The sequence below is a fragment of the Miniopterus natalensis genome, chromosome 12 (genome assembly GCF_054644295.1).
Source record: "Miniopterus natalensis isolate mMinNat1 chromosome 12, mMinNat1.hap1, whole genome shotgun sequence".
Taxonomy (NCBI): Eukaryota; Metazoa; Chordata; class Mammalia; order Chiroptera; family Miniopteridae; genus Miniopterus; species Miniopterus natalensis.
In genome coordinates this window covers 23,283,037-23,307,221 of record NC_142092.1, presented here as the reverse complement: position 1 = coordinate 23,307,221, position 24,185 = coordinate 23,283,037, and the positions used below count along the sequence as shown (strand labels likewise).

Genomic DNA, 24,185 nt, shown 5'->3' with positions numbered 1-24,185 from the left:
TTATTTTATTTTATTCTACTTAAGAGCCATATTGATTCATGACAGTTCGAATTACCATTCCTATCTCTATTGACTCCTTCCTGAGGAACAAGTATGCCCACAGGCCAATGGCAATATGACAATTTAATTCAAAGAGTGCTACCAATATAACTACTTTTGATTGATTGACTTAGAAAGTAATACGTACATCTTACTTTGTTTTGAGGACGTCTGAGGGGGCTGGAGTGGCAATGGGGTTGGGAGCAAAGAGTACTCTCCTACTTCATTTTTAAGGACGCTTCATTGCTCCTACACATGCAAGTCCCAGTGGCCAGTGACAGCTGAGTCTCTGGAACCCTGGAACCCTGCTCCTCTCCTGCGTGTCGGGATATTTTCTCATGCTAAAGCTACCCATGTAAATCAATCCCGCTCACACAGACATGTGTACAATGGACTGATTTTTTCTTTATGAGTTATACTCTCAGCCCACATGTGGCCGCACATGAAATATCAATTTTCCCCCCACTTTTACTTTGTGTGTCGAGTTGGGCCTCTTCTCTGTTTACACAAGAACAGAAGAAAAGTTTGAGGAAGGTAAAAGGGTCACTGGGCCCATTATCCTGGCCGTCCACGGGTTTCTCCTGCCATTTCCTCTCATCCATCATTGTCCTCCCTAGAAACGCATCTATATCCCTTGAGATTCGATTATTTTTCCTAGGTAATGCCCCTTTTAGGGAACCTATTTTAAGATCATTCTGTTCTCTACAAAACAGTTCTGCCAGAACTTTCCTGTTGATCCCGATTTTCGGTCTGCTCAGGTTCTGTTTCTGTTGTTCAGGCCAGGCGGGGAATGTGTGCATTCCTTCTGGCTGGGGGAGCTGTGCAGTGATCTTACACCACATGTATTTTTATCCTGAAAGCCATAAGCGCTTTACTTTGCATTCCTTCACCACGAGCCAGCATCCATCTCCCATCCTTCACGAGGACAAGGGCAGGCTTGCATCTCCACCGACAGTTCCCAGAGAAGCCCGGGAAATGGGCCCTTTTATCTGTCATTGTGTCGTGGGGGGGTTACGCTTGCTTGTTGACTTAGCGATAAACACTTTTAAGTTCTAGTGTCCCCAACTGACTAACTCCCAGGTACCTTATACTCATGACTCTGATGTCACAGCTGTGTTCATTAAAAAAATAAAAATAAATAAGCACAGGGCCTGAGGGAGTAAAGAAAGGGCCTAGTTAGGCAACAAATCAGATTTAGAAATACTTTTGCCTTAACACTTGCTTTGCTCACTCAGTGGAAAGGGGGTGGAGGGATGGAGGCACACGCCGATTCTGGGGACAAAGGATTTTCAGCCTCTTACATTCTTGTTTTCTGTAGAACACTGTTTCCAGAAGACATTTTAAAAGTGTTCCACGGTCAAATAAGTTTGGGAAACAGCATCTCAGAATTCACAGAACATATTAGCATATCACAGGCTCTGCCGGTTTCACATTAAATAAACCTACTTAACTCTCTTTCAGTCAGCATTCCCTAAACTTATTTGAGCTTGAAACCTGCCACAGTTTACCCAGAGGCGACTTGCAAAGCAACATTCCTTGGACTGTGCAATTAGAAGACAAAGAAATACAGTTCTATCATCTTAAAACGGACATGCTCGTTGTAGATATTAAAGGCATAAATTTAATTTCCTTATTAAATCATTGCTTTGCCGCATCTCAGAGACCTGAGCCATGGGGCTCATTGGCTCGGAAACAGAGCTCCGAGGGTAGGTTCTGGACATCCTGAGCGAGACAGCAGGCAAGAGACAGGCATTGGGAGGAGGGAAAGGGTTTTTAAAAACTCCTTTAGCTCCAGGTTGACATCACTGGGAGTTAAGTTGGGTGATCTGGGTAGAATGTCACATAAGGAACACGTTCGTGGAGAGGGGAAGCGGTGGAGAAGGGAAGCCCACTGCTCCCTGTGCCGGCAGCATGGGACAGTGAAGGAGAGAGAAGGTGGAGGTTGAATTGGTCAGACCCATCCCGGCTTCCCCTCGCGAGCCTTTGGCCAGGGGAGGAGAGGAAAACTGGGTATACAAGGCATGCTCGAGTCCCCTAGGCCCCCCCGGAGACCTGGGCTTAGCCTGGTGTGAGCGGGCGGGGAGGTGGAGTCCGTTTCACTGCTCTGCCCTCGGGTTCTGTGTGGCATGATGGCCCCCACGTTCCTACAGCGCTCAGGAGGCACATGGATCGAAAGTCAGAGGGTTTTCCACGGGCCGGACAGGCTGTGTGGCAGATCTTGTGGGGACCCTTAGCACCTGAGAGAGCCAGGGTGAGGCCAAGTCAGCCAGGGAGGGCCGCTGACCCTGGGCACAGCGAGAGAAGCCAGGGTCCAGGGTCACCTGCACCGCCTTCAGGATCTGTGCCAGCAGGAGAAGAGGGCACTACAGGGGCGCTATGTGGTCCAAGGCCCCTCGCTCTGCCCCAAGGTCACGTGAGCACCGCTCCTGCCCAGCTGTGCACCCGAGCCCCTCCTGAAGAGATCGGGAAGAGAGGGCAGAAGTAATTAAGACTAAACCACTCTTCAAAAAGACTGAGTTTTACTTACAGGGGATATTTGCACTTTGGGATTGGACTCAGACCTAAACTTAATTGGGCACTGAGTTATCCTCTGCCTGTCCGCTCATAAGGTAGGGCCTGTAAGAAAAACTGGACCGAAAACAAACAATATAGAGAGACGTCATTTTACCTGCACGTCTGAATTTTAGTGCGATTGAAATTTCAGACATTGCTACATCTTTTTGTATATATATATATTCACAAAGCTTCGCTGGGGCCACCTAACCCCCAGGCGTTTGTTTGACCTCTAGCTGCAGGATTGCCATAGTCCATCGAAAGCTTATTGTGCAGGACTATAACACTGCTTTACTTGGCTCTCTCTCTAACTGGACCATGAGCTGCTTCCCTGCAGAGGTCTAATTTCATTCATTTAGAAAGATGCTCAGATAATTCTCAGATGATTCTCTACAGGGGACCTCACCCAGGGATTCTTTTTGGTTAAAGGAAGAAATATGAGGAGAAAAGGTGACAGTCATCTTTCTTCATAGGCACGACGTCCTTCTACTTTTCTTTATCTCCTTCATCTGTTTCCACCTGCTCACTTTCTTTTTCCCCCCTCTGCCTTTCCTCCCTGGGGACGCTCTGGAAATGAAGGTGACACTGGCTGGGGGAGTGAAGAAGTGGTCCTGTCTGCGAGTGTTTCCCAAATCCTCCTGAACGGCGACTCCGGGAGAGCCTTACGTCTCTATGACATTTTTTGGCTTAAAGAAAAAAAGAGTCTTCTATGCATAGTTTGATGCCCTTGCTAATCTCTGCTTGACTTTCCTGTCCCTGCCTGCATCCTGCACCCCTGTCCCTTCTAACACTGTAATCTCCGTCGGCCAGATGTAGGTTGGCGAGTCTTTATAGTTTCTATCCCCAACTCTGTGTCCTCACAGGTCTTTCTAAGGACACATTTTGTTGGACTGTAACTGAACTTATGCTGGTTTGTTTTTTTCCCCTGTAGATTGTAAGCTCATGATGGCTTTCTTTGTCCCCATTATCGCGTCTCCGTATTTTAGAGCATGAGCACTTAGTATATGCTTGTGAGCCGATAAAACTGGGAATTTTATGATGCCTTACAAGCAGGAAAAAGAAAAACTTTGCCAATGAGTGTGGATCTCTGTGTTTTCTGTGCCGGCTCGTTCATCAAGCCTACCAGGCACCACAGAGCATCCACCGTCCCCTTCACTGTCTCTCTAGCTCAAGAGATGCCTGGGTATTTCAGGGAGTGCCCAGGAGGACAATCAGAAATACATCCATTTTTATCCACTTGCTCTGACTCTTCTGATAAGCGCCTTGTCGTGGGAGCCTCTTACAGCTCCTGGAGATGCAAAACCCTCAAGTTGCAAATGGTGTGGGGTTCCCTTCAGGTCTCACTGCACAGGAGCCTTGCTGAGACTCAGGAGAAATGGGAACAAGGCTCCCTCCTGTCTGCTGTGCCCTTCCCACAAAAGCCATAAGAGATGAGTGTATCTCTGCAATGACTACGCCTTAATCCCTTTTGGGTCTCAGTGCCAAAGAGAAACTTTCTCTAGACTCCCAACTAGAGGCTAAACATCTGCGGGTACTCTTACCACACCTGTGGCTTCCCTTTTCATAATCTTACCATGCCGAACTGTAAGTGCCAGCTGCCTCCTGTCTTCCATCGGCCTGAAAACTCCATGAAGACAAAGATACAGTATATTTTGTATAGTCATATTCTCTTTCCCTACCATTATACCTGGCATATGATAATAGTAATAATTATAGCAATTGTGACAATAATAATAGTCACAGTGAATACTTCTTTAGTACTTGCTCTGAACCAGAGTGCGTTACCTACACCAGCTCACTCAGTACTCACAGCAAGCCTTTGAGGTAGATGCTATTATCACCCACATTTTATATATGAATAAGCTGAGGCCCAAAGACGCTTAGTAACTTGTCCAAGGTCACCTAGCGAGTAATCAGTGGAGCTGGAGTTTAAACGCAGGAATCTGGCCTCAGAGCTCACGCGCTTAATCACCAGACTACACTCCAAGACACTAGACACCATGGTATCACATCTACATTGTTACACTGGGTAATGGGTTCATTCTTAGAAGCTGACACAGTCAAACTGGCCAGAGGAGACCCCTGCCAGGGGGTCTCCCAGCATGACATCCAAGTTTAAGGATGGGACAGAGCATGTGAACAGGAGGTAGAAGCTGAGAAGGGCAGCAATAGAATGGATGGTTGGAGAACCTGGAGGAGAGGAGGGGGCACAGTTAGAAGCGGGTATAAGCGAGAAATCTGAGGGAGACAGATACATTTGAAGCAGATTTTGGGGTACATTTTTATGTGAGGCAGTCTCTAAACTTCCTGCATCAGCTCTTCTAGAAAACCTTCAGTAAAGATCTACATTATTTTTTTAACTCCGCTTTCTTTAAGCGAGGCACTTTACAAGTACTGAACTACACAGACTTTCAGGATTCATTCGGGCTTTATTAGCAGCCTGCGAGGTGTGGGAGTTCATTGCTACAGCCTCGACCCTGTCTTCGGATCTCTTGGGGGAAAGGTTGGGGAGGAATGGCCATGGTTGGTTGGAGCTCGAACCAGCTGCATTTAGGGTTTCTGATCAAGTGTCCTCCTGTTTTGGAGTCTGGATAAATGTATTCAAGAAACCGTGAAAGACAAGGAAGGAAGGATAAGATGAGATGGTACAGAAATAAGAGTAAGAGAAAGTGACAGAGGATGTTGAAACCCTGCTTCTTTGATTTGTATGGTGTGATTTCTGAAACTACTCCAGCCTCTACAAAACCTGCAGGATTTATGTGGCTTCATTAATCACACTTTCTTCTGAAATGAAATTTTGTGCTTTGGAGCCTTTGAATGTTGATATCCAAATACAATATATTCTTTTAAAATCACCTCTGAATAAAGACAGCACTTTTGAGGTAATGCCCCAGCTTCTAGGTGCAATCTGTTTGGTCCTTGGATCTTGGTGATAACACGGCGAAAACAGAACCTCCCTTCAGAGAACAGAAGAGCCCAGGTATGATCAGGATCCCAGTTGCAGACACCCTGGGCCAGGAACCCATGGAGAGAAAAAAATGAGGGAAAGAAAAAAAAAAAAAATGCCCCTTGTCTTTAGCCAACAACAACAAGCAGTGCCATCTAGTGGCAATTTATATTTATCTTCCTTCAGTTTGACCATGACCTCCCCGCGCCTAGCTCTCCGCTCCTTATCAAACAAGCTGAAAAACAGAGTCACCGTTATGGTGGCAACATGACCTGAAATGGCAGAGCTTAGGTGAAGACACGAGTGTGTAAAAGCTGCTGCTGACCAGAGGCTGAATCCAAGGCATGGTGGGTTTTTTTGTCGTTGTTTTTTACTTTAGAATACTGGGAAGTCCACACAAATAACAGAGAACAAAGATCACGTTTCTGGGAAAAGGCAAAAGGGCAGGGGAACACTGTCATCATCGTCATCGGGACTCGCTAGATATACATCACCTTATCTGACCCTCATGTCCTCCCTGTTTGGCTAATGAACCAAAGCACAAAGAGGTCAAGTCCAAAGTCAAGCTGTCAGAAGGGGCAGAGTTGAAATTTGAATCCGGTCTGTTAGGAAAAACCTTTCTCTCTGATCCAGCTTTTGCGGGAATTTTCCTCTGCCAGTTACCTCTTTGGGAGACCTGTTTCCAGGCCTTGCCACAGATCTTCAGCCTTTTGGGGTGATGTGATTGACATAAGTAACATCTTGGAACAGGGAGGGTCACTGGAAGGACTGTCCGTGTCTCATGCTCCTATTGGCTGAGCTATAGAGAGAACAAACAGCCCACACATCATCTCTCAATGCTTAGACCCTGTGAATGACGTTGCAGCAGCTGTCAGTGGATAAGTGCTCTCTTTCTGCAAAGTCACCACCAGCTGCCACTCCTGGGGACACTACTGCTCCAATGAGCTGGCCTTAAGACCTCCCACCCCCACAACGGGGCCTGCAGCAACACCCCACCCATCCCTTCTGCCCAGCACTGCTCCCTGAAAGGGAATCCCATCCATTCAGATTTGGTTCTAATAAATCATTTTCTATGCATTAGTATATTTTTATTGCACAAACACAAACTTAAACTACATTCTTTATAATTAGGGAATAAATGTTGATTTTTAAGAAATAAAGTACTCATTACTAATTTACTTTAGGCTGTTTAATTTATGACTTGATCAGAAAAATAAGTGTTAATTTCTTTTATTTATGGAGATTCACTGAGATATAGATAGAAAAACACTTGAATATAAACTCTCTTCAGTTTGGCATGTTAGTGGTGGAGAGTAAATAGATTACTCTGCCCTACTATACTGCAGAGAGCAAGGACAAGGCATTCCACTAAAGCCATAAGCTTATGGTAATAAAGCAAGCATATATATTTCTGAATTTTTTATTTAATTACTCAACTACAGTTACATATGTCAAGTTTTTTGCTTGAGCAAACACTAATAGACAACTGTGGCGATACTAACATGAGGGACATAAAGAAATAGGTTATACAGACAATTAAGACTTCTCTTGCTCTTTTAGTTGACTTCCCCCAAAAAGGGGGAAAAAAAAAAAGAGTAGGCTAACAGATTTGTCCATGAACAAATGATTCCATAATCTGAATGAACAGATATGGAGAATAGCAATGTCACTGACTGGTGAAGACCATAGCTGTCAAAGTCATGTGCTCTTTCAAAACAAGGATTTGGTTAATACTCTAATATTTCACTGTTAATGTTAAAAAGCTGTCAGGGAATCTAGTTTGTGAATGGCTTACCTTTGCCCTGAAATGCTTTAAATGTGACATTTTAGAGAGATGATTTTTGAGAGATTGTATCAGAGTCACTCTGATTTTTCTCACCAGCAATTATTGGCTTTAGTATAAAATATAGACAATGTGAACATGGAAACAAAAGTGGAGTCTGTTGAGATATTTGTGAAATTCTTTTTAAAAGGTGAACAGCAGAAATTGTCTCAAAGTTAATGCAATTAAAACTAATCAGCCCGGCAGGGTGTGGCTCAGAGGCTGAGCGTCGACCTAGGATCCAGGCGATCGGGGTTTGATTCCCAGTCAGGGCACATGCCCGGGTTGTGGGCTCATTCCCCAGTCGGGGGCGTGCAGGAGGCAGCCGATCAATGACTCTCTCATCATTGATGTTTCTCTCTCTCTCTCTCCCTCTCCTTTCCTCTCTCTGAAATCAATAAAGATATATTTTTTTAAAAAGTTTAAAAAAAATAAATAAAAGAAAAGAAAATTATAATCAATGTCCTCTCATAACTCAGGCTCTAACGTTTCTGAACACCAACTTGATATAGAGTTGGTTTTAGAACAAAAAATACCAATATATTTTAACATCAGCAGGAAGACAGATAGGACACCCAATGTCAACAAACCTTTTCGTTGATGAAAACAACCTTCGATTTATATGACCCTTGGTCATGGTAACCACGTGAAGAGGGAGTGAACCAGGATGGCAAACTTGGATAAGGACCTGATCATTTGGTGGATTCCGATTTGTGCTACCCCTGGCTTAGAGTCTATTCTATCATATTTTCAACTCTCGGTGAGGAACCCTTTTCCCGCTAGAAATTTCACTCTAGCGTTTCTACCAATGGAGGCTGGGTGGAGAATGAGTGCACGATGCAGTCATGGAATAATAAGAATAAATATTATTTGTTACATCTCTACCAGGTGCCAGTGTTGTATTTTCATTACGTGCCTCTAGAGTAAGTGTTCTTTATTTCTCTATTATTCTTTTACTTCTTGCATTAACTCTCCCCTCTTTGTCCCTGAGCGTTTTTGTAACTTGCCCAAGTTCAAGCGGGCTTTTGCTGGCAGAGTCCGGTGGTTTTCCACTCTCTCCTGGCCACACTGGGAGAGCAGTCACCCAGGGTGAGAAGAACCCCCTTTGGCAGAGCATGAGGAGAGAGCATGAAGTGCTCCCTTTGTTCAAGCAGTTGCTGTGTCTCTCAGCTCCAAGCTGAGTCTAGATTAATTATCACACTCTGAGCTCCTCCTCCCCACCGACCACTCCTCATTTTTCGAAGAGTTCATACTTCCCAGATTGAACTCATGAGCTTGTGGACGCAGACAGCCACCAAATGGTGTACTCCAATGATGCAACGGATAAAGCACCCCAAGAAGACGAGCTGGCCCCGGGGCTGGCAATTCCCTCACTCTGCGACTGCTCTCAAGCCAAGGAAAGTGCTCTCTCTGTGCTATGTGACTCTGTCACCGTGGACAGAGATGACTGCTCCAGTGATGCACACCTGACCTAAACCAAGCCAATCAGATCCTTCCCCAGGATTTTTTTGAATAGTAACTAAGGGGCTCTCCTGCAGGAAGCCACACGGTTAGGTACAAAGAGCAGGAATTGGTGCTGGCTGCCATGTTCTCTGTCACATAGAAGTTAGTTTGAGAGAATAAAGGTGACATTCGGAAAGAAAAGTAGGATGAGACGGAGAGCATGTGTCTTGGTCTTCTTTAATAACCTCGTTTCAATTATTTCTGAAGCCTCCTCGTATGTGTCTGGGTATATGTCTCCCTTTCACGCAGGACATGTTATGTTTCTGTCACTTGCAACGACTAAGTTGGTTGCAACTACATGATTTTCTTCCTCAAATGATTAATTAATGGCATTTTAAGTCTCATAATAAAATACAAATAACCTTGGATGGACTTTTTCTGTAAGCTGATTTTAATTAAAGAACAACTGCAATTCAGTTGTCGTCTTAGGAGCATTATTGGTACCCGGCAGATAAAAAGGTCTTGCAGACTTGAGGCAAGGCCCACACTAGGCCCTTTGGAGAAGGGGAAGCCAGAATTTGTGGGAAATGTGGCAGGGAGGGGATTAGGGAAGAAGAGACTCAGAGTAAAAATGGTCTTGAAAGTGAGTCTTAGAGGAAACAATAGATACATGCTTTTTACTTTATGATATTCTGAGGCTGATCTTTTTGGGCCCATAGTCTAACAAAAACTGGGGGTTTTTTGGAAGAGGGGGACAATACATATTTCAGTTTTTCTAGAATACTATTTCTGGGAATTCAGTGACTTTGAAATAATAGATTCTGTGTCTACCCACAGCACATATATTTTTATTTAACATTGTTTTTAGTATTACGTAAATAACAAACACGAGTTTTTGCTAGGCCATCCTTCAAACAGGGGCTAGAGGCATTAAAATGCAAATTCTCATGATCCCTTATTTAAAACATGGCGGGCAGTCATTTCAGAGCAGTAAACCTCATTATAACATACTTATATTTTACATTTTGGGGCTGTATTGTTCATGTTTTTAAGTCCTGCAGAAAGGCCCATTAAAGCCATGTTACTCGCATTAATTCAACATTTAGCCATTTATAATACAAACCCCAGTCTTTTGGAAAATGTCATTAAAAAAGTTTTACCATATATGGACATAATTTATTACCCGAGCCCCATTGTCTTCTTATAATGTGCCCTTTATCAGACCCAAATGCCCACTTCAGAAAATTTCGTTTTGAGCAACAACTGGCTTCTTACATTATCCAATGATGCAGGAAAGTGAAATTACAGCCAGTTCATATCATAGAAACAAAATGTTTCCTGCAATTACTGATAAGGGACAGTTCATTTTCTCTCTGTCATCCTGGAAAAAAACCCTCCTAACAACAATTCATGCCTGGTTAAACAGGATTTCCACATCGACTGCTGACATCTTTCCAAATAATTCAGGGTTGTTATTACTGTACAGCCCTGGCAGGGCTCAAAAGCAAGCAGACCTGACGAGTCTGCTCAAAGCAGAGCTTAAGTAGTTGTAATTAATAATAATTACATGCCCACTACACTCCAGTTTTATCATATTATCCGTCAATGCAAATAAAAAAAAACAAAACAAAACACCACGCTTGCGACAGGGTTGGTGCATTAATAAAGCCACTCTGTGTGTGTCATCTCTCTAAAATCTAAAATATTTGCGGCGGTTTCTCTTTTATGGATTTTCATTATTCGATGTCTGGTTGCAAAATGCTGTTTGGATGGAGAACGACGTGGGAGCTGCGCTGCTCTCGTCCAAAAGCCTCCTCCCCTCCTGCCGTGACTCGGATTCGAACCGAGGTTGCTGCGGCCACAACGCAGAGTACTAACCACTATACGATCACGGCGAGCCACGGGACAGCTGAGCTCCCGGCCTCCTTCAGGAGCTACTGCAATATTAAAATTTGTGCAAACACTGCCATCTATTGCCTAAATACGCACATTTTCTTAATATCGGGAAGGAGGAACACCGTTTCAGAAAGCTCTAATTATTTAGGGGAACAGTAACAAAGCGGCTGAACATGAAACCGGCGTGGTCTTCTTGGCTGGCTGGGGAAATTGTATTAGGTAAGATTCAGAAGAATTACTGTCCAGGAAATGGCAATCAAAGTAATAAGACCAACAGAAACTAGTCTGTTGACTCATGTTTCCTATGTTTAACCAATAATGAATACAGATTTCCCACCCCCCAACCGCCACCACCAAGTATGTTGCATTGAATGACATATGACTCTGAGCCTCTTTTGTGGTTTCTCCACCACTAGCCTTATTTCCATGTCTAAGGCAGCACAGCCATAAAAAAATGTGGCAAGAGCCAAATGGCCTGAGGACTGGGGAGAATCAGGAAGGCTTGTTTCTCCTATTAGAGGAAGTCAGAGTGACTAAGCCCCAACTGAAAAAAGGCCCCTTTTCAAACCCGTTGTTACCCAAAGCTACTTTTCCCCCAGAATATGCAGGTCTTAAAGCCACAACGATCTTTAAAAAAGAAACCTTCCCAGTAACATTAGCAACCCACCGCACAAAGACACTGGGACATTCCGTACTAAATACGTTTCAAGGGGAAATTTTTAATAAATGTCCTTGCTATAAAAATTAGCCTGTTAAAGTTATTCCAAGGGTTGAATAGCTTAAAAGAAAACACATTTCTAATCAGTGAATTATCATCATCGGGTGTCTCCTTTAAGCCTTCTGAACAGAGAGGATCCGGGAGCAGTGGGGGCTAGCTGGCACTGTACGTGGGGTGGCAAGACCCTAATCCATCTGTTGAGTGGGTGCCAACAGCTCCAGTGCTTCTGGAAGGAGGATTTCTACAGCTAAACGCTTCAGACACAAATGGCCACTCATTCCCCCTCCTCTGATTCTCTGTTGTCCCTTTTGTCTTCCTTCAAACTCTCCCAAATCCATTTGCCTTCCACGGTCACATAGACGAATACCGTTCTGAGTTCCCGAGCCCTGGAGACCCTGAGCCGCAACCAAGGCAGGGCCCTCTCTGGCTGGCAGGACCCTCTCTGGCCTGAACAGGAATCCAGGTGGGTGAGTCTGGTGAGAAGTCACTCTGTGGCAAGGGGACAGCCAAATCTCTTGGCTGACAAAGAGCAGCTTCCTAAAGTACCACCATGTGTTTGCCACATTTGTTATTTTTGCTATGGGCACATACCAACTGAATAGTAAGGAAAATATTTCTTTAGTCAACTCACTGAGTACAAATTGTGGAAACAGATTTCTGGATTCTTTTTGGCTTTGTTATGTACTAACTGGGGGAACTTGTGCTGTTCAACCTCTGTGCCTCAGTTGTCTCATCTGTAAAGTGGAGATAATAGGACCTACTTCATGGGATTGTTATGAGGATCAAATAGGTTATTACATGTCAAAAACTTAAAGTATGCCTATCACATAGTAAGCATTGTGACATATTGGTTATAGTATTTTATTTAAATATATTTTTGAAGAAAATTTTATAACATTCTATATATGTTTTGAAAAACACAGTATCACATTCCATGAAGAGAGGGAGCTATAAAATAAAATCTGAAAACAAAACAGTAGAATTAAATTCTAGCCAGTACCCTGAGTCCAAGTTTGTTAAAGACACATTAGCTTCTGATCGAGGTCTCTTCTCTACTCATCTGAATGACTGGAAGGATCTGAAAAGGAAATAGCTTTCTCTTCACAGGATTCAATGCTATGAAATGCCACAATCATTATATCCCCTAAGTAGCCTCCCACAGTTTATCTGTCAGGCTGGGTTATGCTACGTGACAATGCTTAAATCTTAGTAGCTTAGAGTAAGGAAGTCTTTCCCCTTGCTTGTACCCCACTCACTGCAGGCCCTGCGTGGTGTCCCCCCATGCAGGAACCCCGGGTGAGGGAACAACTGCCACCGTGAACATGGCTCATCGCTTTGCAAATGTAAAAAGAGCCCTGGAGTATCCAGAACCAGCAACTAAAAGCTCTTTGCTTTGTCTGGATTTGGGTCCTCTCTCCAGCTCTCCTACCTATTTGACCCTGGGCTGGTCCCTGGGCCTCTCTGAGGGTCTATTTCCTCATCAGTAAGGTACGGGGAATTGGGCTAGATGACCTCTCAGATTCTTTACACTTCTGATATATCATAAATTTAATTTATAGAAATAAATTGACAAACAATAGCCAAATATAACAATTTTGAAAGGATAGAATCCCAATGAAAACAGGTGAGTCCTGTGGCTATTACAGCTATTCTTTATGGGGGTTTTTCTTAATTACACAGAAGCAGGTCTTTGTCAGCTTCTAAATGTTGCCAGCCTTATTTCCCTGCCTATGGGCAATATATTTTCAATACGCAGGGGTTGATCTTGATTTAAGTTGGGTGTAAAGAAGAATTTCTTGCTTGTGTGGGGCAGTCCACTATGGAACTCATTCTGGAAGATGCGGACTTCCCTTTTCAGTCAGTCTTTGGAAAGAAGGCTGCTGCTTACCACGCCTCTGTGCTGGGGGTGATGGAGCACTAGCCTTCCTGCCTCTCCTCTTGCGGTCTGACTCCAAGATTCTCCTGATGGAGTTGTTACTCCCCCCGTTTTCCTAATGGATTCTAACAGAAGAGCAGCAGCGACAGGAGGGCCCGGCCCGGTGGAGGCCCCCGCCTCGGCTGAGTCCTGCTCCAGCCACGCCGACCCTTTCCCAGACCCAGCTCCCTCCTCACCCGCTTCTCAGCTCGCCTCCTGCCTCTCTGGGGTCGCGATGACAGTCAGATCCGTCCCTGGGCTGGAGGCCAAGAGCGGCGATCCACCGGGTGGGGCTGGCCCCATGCCCAGTTTTCAGACAAAGACAGGTTGGGAACCTCCCTTCCAAACAGGCTCCCTGTCCCCTCCTCCCCGAGTCCTGTCTCTAGGCGTGGACCAGCCATGTTTGAGCAAATAGGGGCCTTAAAAATATTTTTCTTAGGTTCTTTCTAGATGCTCATTCCCATTCCAGTGAACAGTGTGTGTGTGTGTGTGTGTGTGTGTGTGTGTGTGTGTGTGTGTGTGTGTGAGAGAGAGAGAGAGAGAGAGAGAGAGAGAGAGAGAGAGAGAGAGAGAGAGAGATGGGGAAAGGGGGAAGGGAATGAGGGGGCAGGAGGGACAGAGAGAGAAGGGAGCAGGAAAGGAGGGAGGGAGAGAAAAGCTGGACAAATTTGGTACACGTAAGGGAAACAAGATATGCTCCTACACGCCCCTGGGAGTTTTTAGGGGGAAAAATAAAGTAGCAGAAAGTAGAGGAAGCCCAAGTAAATGGGAGCTCCAGATTTCAAACTTTCAAGGGTGTCACCTTTATCATAAAAAAAACCACACTAAAAGCTAAACGGTCTTAGGTTCACCAGCTCCGTAACGCTTCCTGCCTGTATCAGAAAGTCTTCCATTAAGAGACATCACGAAACACCAGAGAACGTGCATTATTTTCAGAATGCTTGTAACCACAAAATGTTTTAACAGTTTACATTTTCAAGAGTAAACTGCCCGAAGTGCTTTTCCCCATGCTTATTAATGAATTCTATTTAACTAAGTTAGAATTTTGCTGTGGGGAATGCTGGAATGGTGGTGGTGGGAGTGTAGGGGGGAGCAAGGGGGTTTTGGTTGTTGGTTTAATTTTAATTTTTTTTGCCTGAAGGCACCATTAGAAAACTCCAGATGCAACGCCTTCTAGTAGAATTCCTCATCTGACACAGCCCCCTGGAATACGTGGGCCTAACCTTTATGATCTGGCGGCCTGGCCTCTATTTGGAAACATTATGAGGGGACCGATCCATTAATGGTAATGTGCAATAATGACTCGGAGCCCCGAGAACAGCTGAAGGCCTGGGGCGGCAGAGCATTAGGGCTCTGCGTGTAGGAAAAGCAGTGGCAACGGGACCCCCTGAGGAAGCAGTGGGTGGAGAGAGGGATGGCCTGGTAGTGGAGGGCGAGGGAATGCCCCGGGACTACAGTTTTCCCATCGCATTAGGAAGCTGAGGTCTTAAGAAAGAGAAGCGTTATGAGCTTGAGGATTCTAGCCAATCACTGTGGGGCTACTTTTCTTAAAGAAGTTTAAGCAGAGCCTGCTGGGGGTTATTTTGGGGCTGAGAGCCTTGGAAAATAATTTAATTTCCCTGTGCTCAAATTTCCTTTCTAAAAAGGGGGTGATAATAATATCAAATTTATACAGTTGTTGTGATTAAATAAACATGCAATGCATTTGTAAAAGTGCCCAGTATATAATAAGTAATTAATAATTATTAGGCATATTACAGTCAAGCCAGACATGGAAGTCGCTGCTCTGAGCTTCAGGCCCAGATGAGGAGGTGCCAGAAGGGCAGGCATGTGCCAGAACTCGGAGGTGGCCTGTGGTTTGCTGACTGGGCTCTGATAATGACAATAAGTGGCTAGTTAGGTGCCAAAGGGAAGGATGCCTCGGGGTCTGGACAGGTGGTTCCCATCCCAGAGAGAGGATGCAACTGGGACACACGGTAAGGATAGTGGAGAGGCAGTGATACAGCTTAAGCAGTAAGAAGGCGCCCAAGGCGGAGGCAGTTGCCCCAGGTTCAGGCTGTCCTGTTGTCCCTCTGCCCTAAAGGAGCCAATACTGGAGCCAGTTTAGTCAGCAGGTAAGTGTGGGCATGTGGGCAAAAGAGCTTCGGGGTGGGAGCTGGAGGGACTATCGACAAAGGAGCCAGATCAAGGCCCTGGGCTCACCAGTCAGGCCTTCTCTTTATCTAGATCTTGTTCTTGAAATGATGGTGACACATTTGCTCTTAAAGCGACTGAGTTCTCATAATGTGTGCGGTATCTGGCCCAAGTTGGGGTGGGGTGGGGAAAATCCATGACCACAGATCCCTGCAAAGGAGTAGACTATCTTTCTGTCTCCCACACACTTGACATTAGTGCCTAGCACAAAACATTGGCTGACTAGATTAAAACATTAAATTGGCTTGGGTGTGGATCAGAACTCTAAAACTTGGTCTTTCTTTAGAGCTGCAGAATGAGCTGCTAAATATATGAGCTCTTAAATTGGCCCCTTTTCCTGATCTTTAGGTGTTTTGTTATTGATGAGTTTAATCTTTGCCTTTCCTGAAATACATTTCACAAGTACACTCATGTTGGATTACATAGGGTCTGTGTCCCTTTCTGACCTCCTCTGTGATCGTCAGTAATCGTGGGGGCCAGCATCTCCCTTGATTGAAGTGGAGCTATGAAATAAATAAGCACATCACAGATCAGGAGGGGACTGCTACTCTACTGATCAGGCCTCGGAAATGTGGAAATTAGACGTATGTGAAAATGCTATTAGCATCCGCCGGTCTCAATTCTTCCGTCACCTGAGAGAGAGAAACCGGGGAACTGGGTAGCTCAATGGAATGAATACGACATCACCTGTCCACAGTTTGTTCTGCTTTGTTCATGATGAAGTTGATAATCTGGGAACATTCATTTAACCACCTTTGCCTCATTGACTTTAAAAAGAATAATAAATCTGCTCCTTCTCTATTACACAAAGGCATTAAGAGAAAAATGTAAAATATTCAGAATGCTTTGAAAGGGGATGCATGGAACATAGAACTGCAATTATTCTTACTATTATCATTATGATAGCCACTGCTGATATGAAAGGTAGATATTAAGTTTACAAGATGAAGCCAGATTTCTACCCCAGGTAACCCTAGACCTGCAAAGATATCTTAGATGAGAAACCTGGTCCCCTGACAGCTTTCCCTTAATTATCATCAATTCTTTGAGTGGGCTAGAGAGGGAGAGGGAGAGAGAGAAAGAGAGAGAGAGAGATGGAAACCAGCCTAATTGAAGTAGGATAAACTATTCATTAGCAAGCCAAATAAGTACAACATTTAATAACCTATAGTGCTTCGTGGAAAACTAAGACATTGCCAAAAGGAATTGAAGCTTGTGATTCTCCAAACTGTTATTTAAAGCAGGGTTTGGTAAGGCTCGATGGGCCTGCGCCAATTTTAATTGCATTTTTAAAATTCAGAATGGTGATTGTGTTCCTTTACTCATTATTTGTGTGGTGAAATCCTTTTATGGTGACTTGCTTACAGTGAAAACCTATGCAGTGATTTCAAAGTTCAAAGCATGTGGGATCCGTCGATATCAAAACCCATTCTTTACTTTCTGACCTTTTAACTAATTCCAAGTTGCATATAACCCCCAATTCCTTCCCCTTTTTTTCTGGCTCACATCTAATAAGATGACCTGAATCCTTATTACCACTGCAAAGAACTTCTTGGGGGGGTAAGGTGGGCAGAGGACCTCCCCCAATGATGATTGAATGGTCCCTGGAGCAGAATTACCACAAAGCCACGTTTGTCTGTGGAGTAGACAGCAGGTGCCATGCGCCTCCCACCCCCAGACACCTAGAGACCATACGCACAGTGCACCCAGTACAGGCCGTTTGCACAGTACATCTACGAGAGGCGACTGGTTGTACGACCCTCAAAGTTAGTGAAGGGCTTCTCAGCTCCCTGCAGTTTCCCATGAAAAAATATTTTAAAATAGCTACTACTTGTTGAGCACACATTAATGCAGCAGGGACCGTGCTAAAAATTTCAAGGGAATTAGCTCATTTAATTCTCACGAGAACCTTAGGTCCTATTATTTTCTCCACTGTACCAAGGTACAGAGTTGGTTAAGAAACTTATTCAGAATCACAGTCTGAGCTGCCAGAGGTGGAACTGTCCTTGGCTGAATGCCATCTGCTTAACACTGTGCCCACGGGTGAAATTTCCTGACTTTCTCTCCATGAAAATTCCTGTGTCCTCTGTCTTATCACACAGAAAACCAGATCTCTGATAGTTTCCGTTTCTTATCCCGAAAGGGGGTCACTGATCATGCCTTCCACACGAGGTCATGAGGATTAAATGCGAATGAGCGAAAATGTATTTGGTAAAATGTCAAATAATACATAGCCATGTGTTAGTTTGCTAGGGTTACTGTAACAAAGAACCACAAACTGCGCGGCTCAAACAACAGAAATTCATCGTCTCACAATTCTGGAGGCTAGAAGGGGTCAGCAGGGCTGGTTATTTCTGAGGGATGTGGGGGGAAATCTATCCTGTGGCTCTCCTCAAGCTATTGGTTGGTTTGTGGGCAACCTTTAACCTTCCTTGGTTCGTAGATGAATCACCTCAATCTCTGCCATTTTCACATGGCATCTCCCTGTGTGCATGTCTGTTCTCTGTGGCCAAATTTCCCCTTTTTAAAGGACATCAGTCATATTGGATTGGGGGCTACCCCAATGACTTCACGTGAACTTTATTATCTCTACAAAGACCCTATCTGCAAATAAGGTCCCATTCTGAGACACTGGGGGTTATGAATCCAATATATCTTTTTTGGGGGGGGGCACAATCCAAATCATAACAAACCACGAGCTGCTATTTTTATTACTAATGATGGTATTAATAATGTTTATAAATGCACACACGTTACTTTTATCAGGAATAGTGCTTGCGATCTGCCAGGAACTGCCGCACATAGGCTTTCACCCTGGGCCAGGCTGTGACTCGTCAATGTCAGGCACCAGCACGCCTTTCATACCCTCCGAGCCCCCTAAACCCTCCCACCCCCTGACTCTTCCATCTGTAGGCGCTGCTGGCTTGCTTCTTCCCTGAAGGCAGGCTCCCAAAACCGTGGGGAAAGGAGACCAAGGCTACATGGCTGGGAGCTAGTAGAGGCAATGCCGGGGCCCACCGATTTTCCAGTGCCAATGGTTTTTTTGAATGTAACATGAATTATTATATTCTTGCTCTTCCTTGACAAATATCATGTCCCCTGCCTCCACCCACCACGCTCAACTATTACTTCCTCAGGCAGCGTCCCACACCAAGGCCTCCGTCTTGAGCTTCTCTCTTAAAACACAACCCTATCCATGCTTCCATGTCATTGAATCTATTCTGTTCATCAGTTTATTACGTTCTTTAGATTCCACGTATAAGCGAGATCATGTGATGTTTGTCTTTCGCTGCCTGGCTTATCTCACTTAGCATAATTTTCTCCAGGTCCATCCATACTGTCCCAAAGGGAGACTGACGAATGTCAGAGGGATGGAGTAGGGCAGGTGGGTGGAGGGGGAGAGAGTAACCAAAAAACTTATATGCATCTATGCACAACCCAAGGACATGGACAATGGTGGGGAGAGGGACTGGGGGAAGGATGGGACGGGGTGGAACGGGTCATTGGGGAGAAAAAGGGACATCTGTAATATTTTAAACAAAAATAAAATTTAAAAAAACAAAACACAAAAAAACAAAAAAACAAAACACAACCCTGTGTCTCTAATGAGCTGCTCAGCCTCCTTACTGAAAGTCCCACAGGCATCTCAGGTTCACTGCCCAAGCTGAATTCAGGTGCCTCCCATCCATGCACCCTTCCCTTCTCCTATGTCACCTACTCAGGTAAAGGCCATCCCCCCAGTCTCTGGAAGAAAACTTTGGTGCCATCCTCAGTCCCTTTCTCTAGCCACACTTCTCCATCCCATTTTGTTCTTACCTGACACCAATTGAATGCATTCATTCTACCTCCTAACACTCTCAGGAATCCCTCTTCTCCAGACTCTGTCTTGTACTCGAATGTATCCCTGTGCTGAGCACAATGCCTAGTACTTGGTAGGTTATTACTTAATATTTATTGTATAAATAATTGAAGAAAAAATAAAAATTCCTCTGTGACTTTCCACTGTCCACAAAGTCCAAACTCCTAAGCAAATATCAAAGGTTCTTCAGCATATGTCCCAAACTACTTTTCTAGTTACATTCTACATTTCTGTCCAGTCTCCCACACTAAGGCCAGCAATACAAAACTGCTGGTTATTTGCTAAGTAAGCTAATAATTTTCATGCCTCTGGTGATGCAAAACTGCGTAGTCAATATGTTGGTTTGAGCTGCCAATGAAAGAGCCAAATTGAGATATCAAATAAGTGATCATATATGTGGACCTGGAACTCACAAGAGAGGCTGAGGGTTGGAATAAGGTGTTTGGAAGATGCAGAGTACAGACAATTTTAAAACCAAGGCAATGAAAGAACTCACCTAGGGAGAGAGTGTAGATTAAGGCGAGTATCCACAAACTCCACATATGTCATCAAACCAGAGCTGCAGTTTTAAGTGGCTCTGTCTAGAAGGCAGTGTCTAGAAGAAACCAACACATGGGTGACAGGAAGCGATGGAAATCGAGATTCGGAAGTCACACGCATAACGGTCATTGTGGAAGCTCTGGTGAAATAAGAGTGAATTATCCCTGGAGGTGGTATCCACCCCGTGCCAGAGAACAAGATGTTTTCATGATCAGATGTTGGAAAACTCAGAAATGTAATAAAATAAAAAATAAAACATAGATGATACTATAGCTACCATTTCCTTATGCAGACACTTTACCCTTACTGAGTTTTGTCCAGATGCCCATTTACTCTTCAACTTTTTAAAAAGTGTAAAATACGTCATGAGAGTAAAAAAATAACTACATTATTAACAATTAAAACCTGGAAATAAGCTCGACCACACTGAAAAGAAAACCTTGCTGGAGCCACGTGAGCCCTCACTGCGCGCTCCCGGCCTTCCCGGAGAGAACCTGCGTCTTCACTCCCTCGATAATCCTTCCCTTGTTTTGCTTCGTTGCTTTACCTCTGGTGTGTGCTTCCCTCAGCCATAAATGCTTTAACTGTGCTGGTTTTTGAGCTTTACATAAATGCAACAATACAGTACATATTTCTTGAGGGCTTACTCCTTATATCCATCGTGTTCGTGAGCTTCATCCAGGTTGCTGCGTGTGGCTATAGTTTGTTTCCTGCCTTGTACTTTTTTCTCTCAACGATTTGTTGCTGATATTTAGAAATGTAGTTAATGATTCTCTACTGGCTTTTATCTGGTAGCCTTGCCAAACCCTCTCATCAGTTCTAATAATTAACCTGTATGTATTTTGGATTTGTTGTGCTCCTAATTATACATAACATCTGCAAATACTGACAGTTTTCATCATTTCCATTCTTTCCCTTTTCATTTCCTCGTTTTATTGTTCTGGTCAGGATCTACAGCACAGGTTTGAATGAAAGGGCTGACAGTAGATATTCTTGTCTTGTTCCTGATCTTAAAGGAAATGTTCTTAATAGCTTAATCTATTATTACCTATGATATTTACTGTGAGTTTTTGTAGATTTTTTTTTATCAGGTTAAGGAGGTTTCCTTCTAGAAATTTTTATCTTTGGTAGAATTTAGACCATGAAATAAATATTCAATTTTAGCAAATACTTTTTTGGGGTATCTATTGAGATGATCATACATTTTTTTCGCTTTTAATCTGCCAATGTGCACACTAATTTCCAAACGTTAAACCAACCTTGCATTTCTGAAATAAACCCAACTTGGTCATGATGTATTTTCTTTTGGGGCACTACTGGTTTGGTTTGCTAAGGTTTTCCGTAGGATTTATGCTATGTTCTGGAGTGAGATTTGCCTGACATTATTTATTGTTTTCTACAGCCAATATTTATCTCCAATTGCTTACATATTTTTCACTTCCTGTGCTCTTCTTTCCTTCTTGCACCTCAGATGTTTTATTTAGGAGCATTTTCTTGATGCCCAAATAATATCCTTTAGTATTTCCAATAGAGAGTCCTTCTGTTAACCATCTGCCTCAGATTTTGTGTTTAAAGAATGTAAAGTACATTTTCAATAAGCATAGAAGTTCAGGTTGTCAGTTCTTTTCTGTCAGCATATTGCTATCATTGCATTCTCCCCTGGCTTTATGGCCAAGAAAGGAGCTCACTTCTCTGAAGAGCAAGGCTTCACTAGCTGGTTCCTCCTGAGGTCATTTCTTCATTTTGGTTTTGGCTTTATTTGTTATGTTTTCTCTCTCTTTCCGGTTTCACAAGGATGTGTCCATGTATGGATTTCTTTTTATTATATTGCTTGGAATTAGTGGGGCTTCTTGAATCTGTGGGTTGGTACATTTAATCAGTACTAGAAAATCGTTAGCCATAATCTCTTCAAATGCTCTCTCTGCTTAATTCTTTCTCCTGTCCTTCCAAGACTCCAGTCAAGTCTACATTACACCTTCTCATCACATCTCCCATGGTGTTTTGTCTCCATTTGCATTTTCTACTGTTTTTTATTCTGTGTGCTTTCTGGATAACTTCTACAGATCTCTATTTTAATCTCTACAGTTAATTAACTTTCTAGCTTTCATTAACTTACTATTAAGCGTACCCATTTCATTTTTTCCCTATATAACATCTATTTATAGTTTGTATCAGCCTTTGGAAATTTATATGTCTATCGTACCTACAGTAACACAACTTAAAATTACTCATTAATAATCATGCTTTAAAAATGAATTTAGTGGACACAATAAAATTTCTGCGCCCATGTAGTTAAGTAAATATACTTAGCAAATATACGTATCTCTTAAACAAATACACTTATCATTATGTCATTTTTCAGACATTTTTAAGAGCAGAGGGAATAGTATAAAAAAATTCCACATACCTATTACTCATCTTCAATAATTATCAACATTTTAACAATCTTATATTTCTCCATGTACAAACTGTAAACAAAATTGTCTTGGAACATTTTAAAGCAAATCTCAAACAGCATGTAATTTCACCTGAAATGGCATTTGATCTGAATATACATTGGCATTCATCTCTAATTGAAAAGAATATTTATTTTTTGATGGAGAACCATCTTGCTATTATCACACCTAAACCAATAATTCCTTATCTCATTGAGTTTTAAGAATTTTATATTTAATCTCTAGAAGTTCAATTTAGTTCTTTTAAAATCTTGTTTCATCATTGCTTCTTGCATGTATTTCCAAGTTTGTCATTTCTTTAAATATATTCGACATGGTGCTTCATAGTCTGTCTCTGAAACATCCATGATCTGAAATCCTTACGAGCTGCTGTTTGTTCCGTGTATGTGGATTTTTTGTTTGTTCCTTCTTGCTCATGGTGCTTTATCTCCCTGTGCCTTTAGTTACTTTTTACTGTGGTCTGCTCTTTATTCTTGGAATTGTATTTATGAGAATGTTGGGGGCTTAAAACAAAGATGTTTCTTGGAGAGGACCTACATTTGTTTCTACTATGCCCTTCATGGCATGGCTAGTCTGGGGTCACTCTCAATTAAATTATTGGCTTGAGGTTTCTCAGACCAATTCAGGCTATAAACCTGACTGACATGAGCTGCAGTTCCAAGTTCTCATAAGTGATTTCTTTTCCTTTTCTCACCTCTCAGCATCAAGGTTAAAAACCATGTATTTTCTCAGCAGGCCTCTGATTGAGGGTGGGAAGTGGCGGGGTTATTTCCAGTTCATTTTTAGCCTGAGGGTATTGCTCTTTGGGATACAGGTTGTGGACTCCCCATCTCGGTGGGCCCTGGGGTTTGTCACACATTCCCTGTGCTCGAAGTTGTAAAAACAGGAGTTCAGGTTCATCTGGTTCAACAAATGACCTCAGTTCCTAGACTGAAATTCTTCACTTCTGGGAGTTCACTTATGGATTTATGATGATGGTTTTCATAGAGTTTAGACAAGAACTGTAATTGTCTATAGAAGGGAGGTTGACCCAGGTACCTAGCCTGGAAATGGAAGCTTTCTATTTTTAAAGCCATACTGATCTGGCCTTCTGAACAGTGACGTCAGAGAAAACTTGACCCAGAGTCAAAAAATGTACATTACTTGTGGTTTGACTATACATGTTACTACAACTAGAACTCAGTAAAAGCCTGATCCTTTGCCCAAAAATGTAGCATTTGAGAATATGGATCTCAGAAAGGTGAATGTCAATGAACTGAAATACATTCTTGGAAGTTGAGTTCATTGAACATACAATTAGTCTCTTGCATAATATCATAACTATGTCTTATGAGTCTATCTTATATCCTCAACTTAACTGACTCTTCCTGAAAGATTTGTTATTCATTTAGCTTATGTATCTTTTAGCACCTACTATGGGAGGCATAATTGCTAGCTGAATTAAGGAACTAAATTACTGTAGTGGAAAAAATTGTTTTTATTTAAACTTTAAACTCATTTGGCTGTTTGTATATTCTAAGAGGTTGGGAAGGGGCTGCCATAATTCCCATGAGAATGGCAGCAATGTTTCTCTAGTACTTTCTTTTCTAGTGGGGACAGAGAAGGTGCTACCTAGAATAGATGCTTCATCGTCTACCAGAGGACATTAATGAGTCTTTGGATAGGCAAAGGAAATTACAAAGCTAATGATGGGGATGAAGCAAGAAACAACTAGAATGCTCTGCATAAGACAATGGTAGGAATTTTTATTTTCTCCTGAGAGATGGGCAAAGAAGAAAGAGTAGGAGAAAAAACGTGGGTGGAG

At 43.1% G+C, this 24,185-nt stretch overlaps 1 non-coding gene across 1 annotated transcript; it reads right to left on the bottom strand.

Moving 5' to 3' along the window:
* Positions 1-10,627: 10,627 nt before the first annotated feature.
* Positions 10,628-10,699, bottom strand: TRNAH-GUG (transfer RNA histidin (anticodon GUG)). Its single transcript has one exon. It is a non-coding gene; the product is annotated as a tRNA-His (tRNA).
* Positions 10,700-24,185: the final 13,486 nt, after the last annotated feature.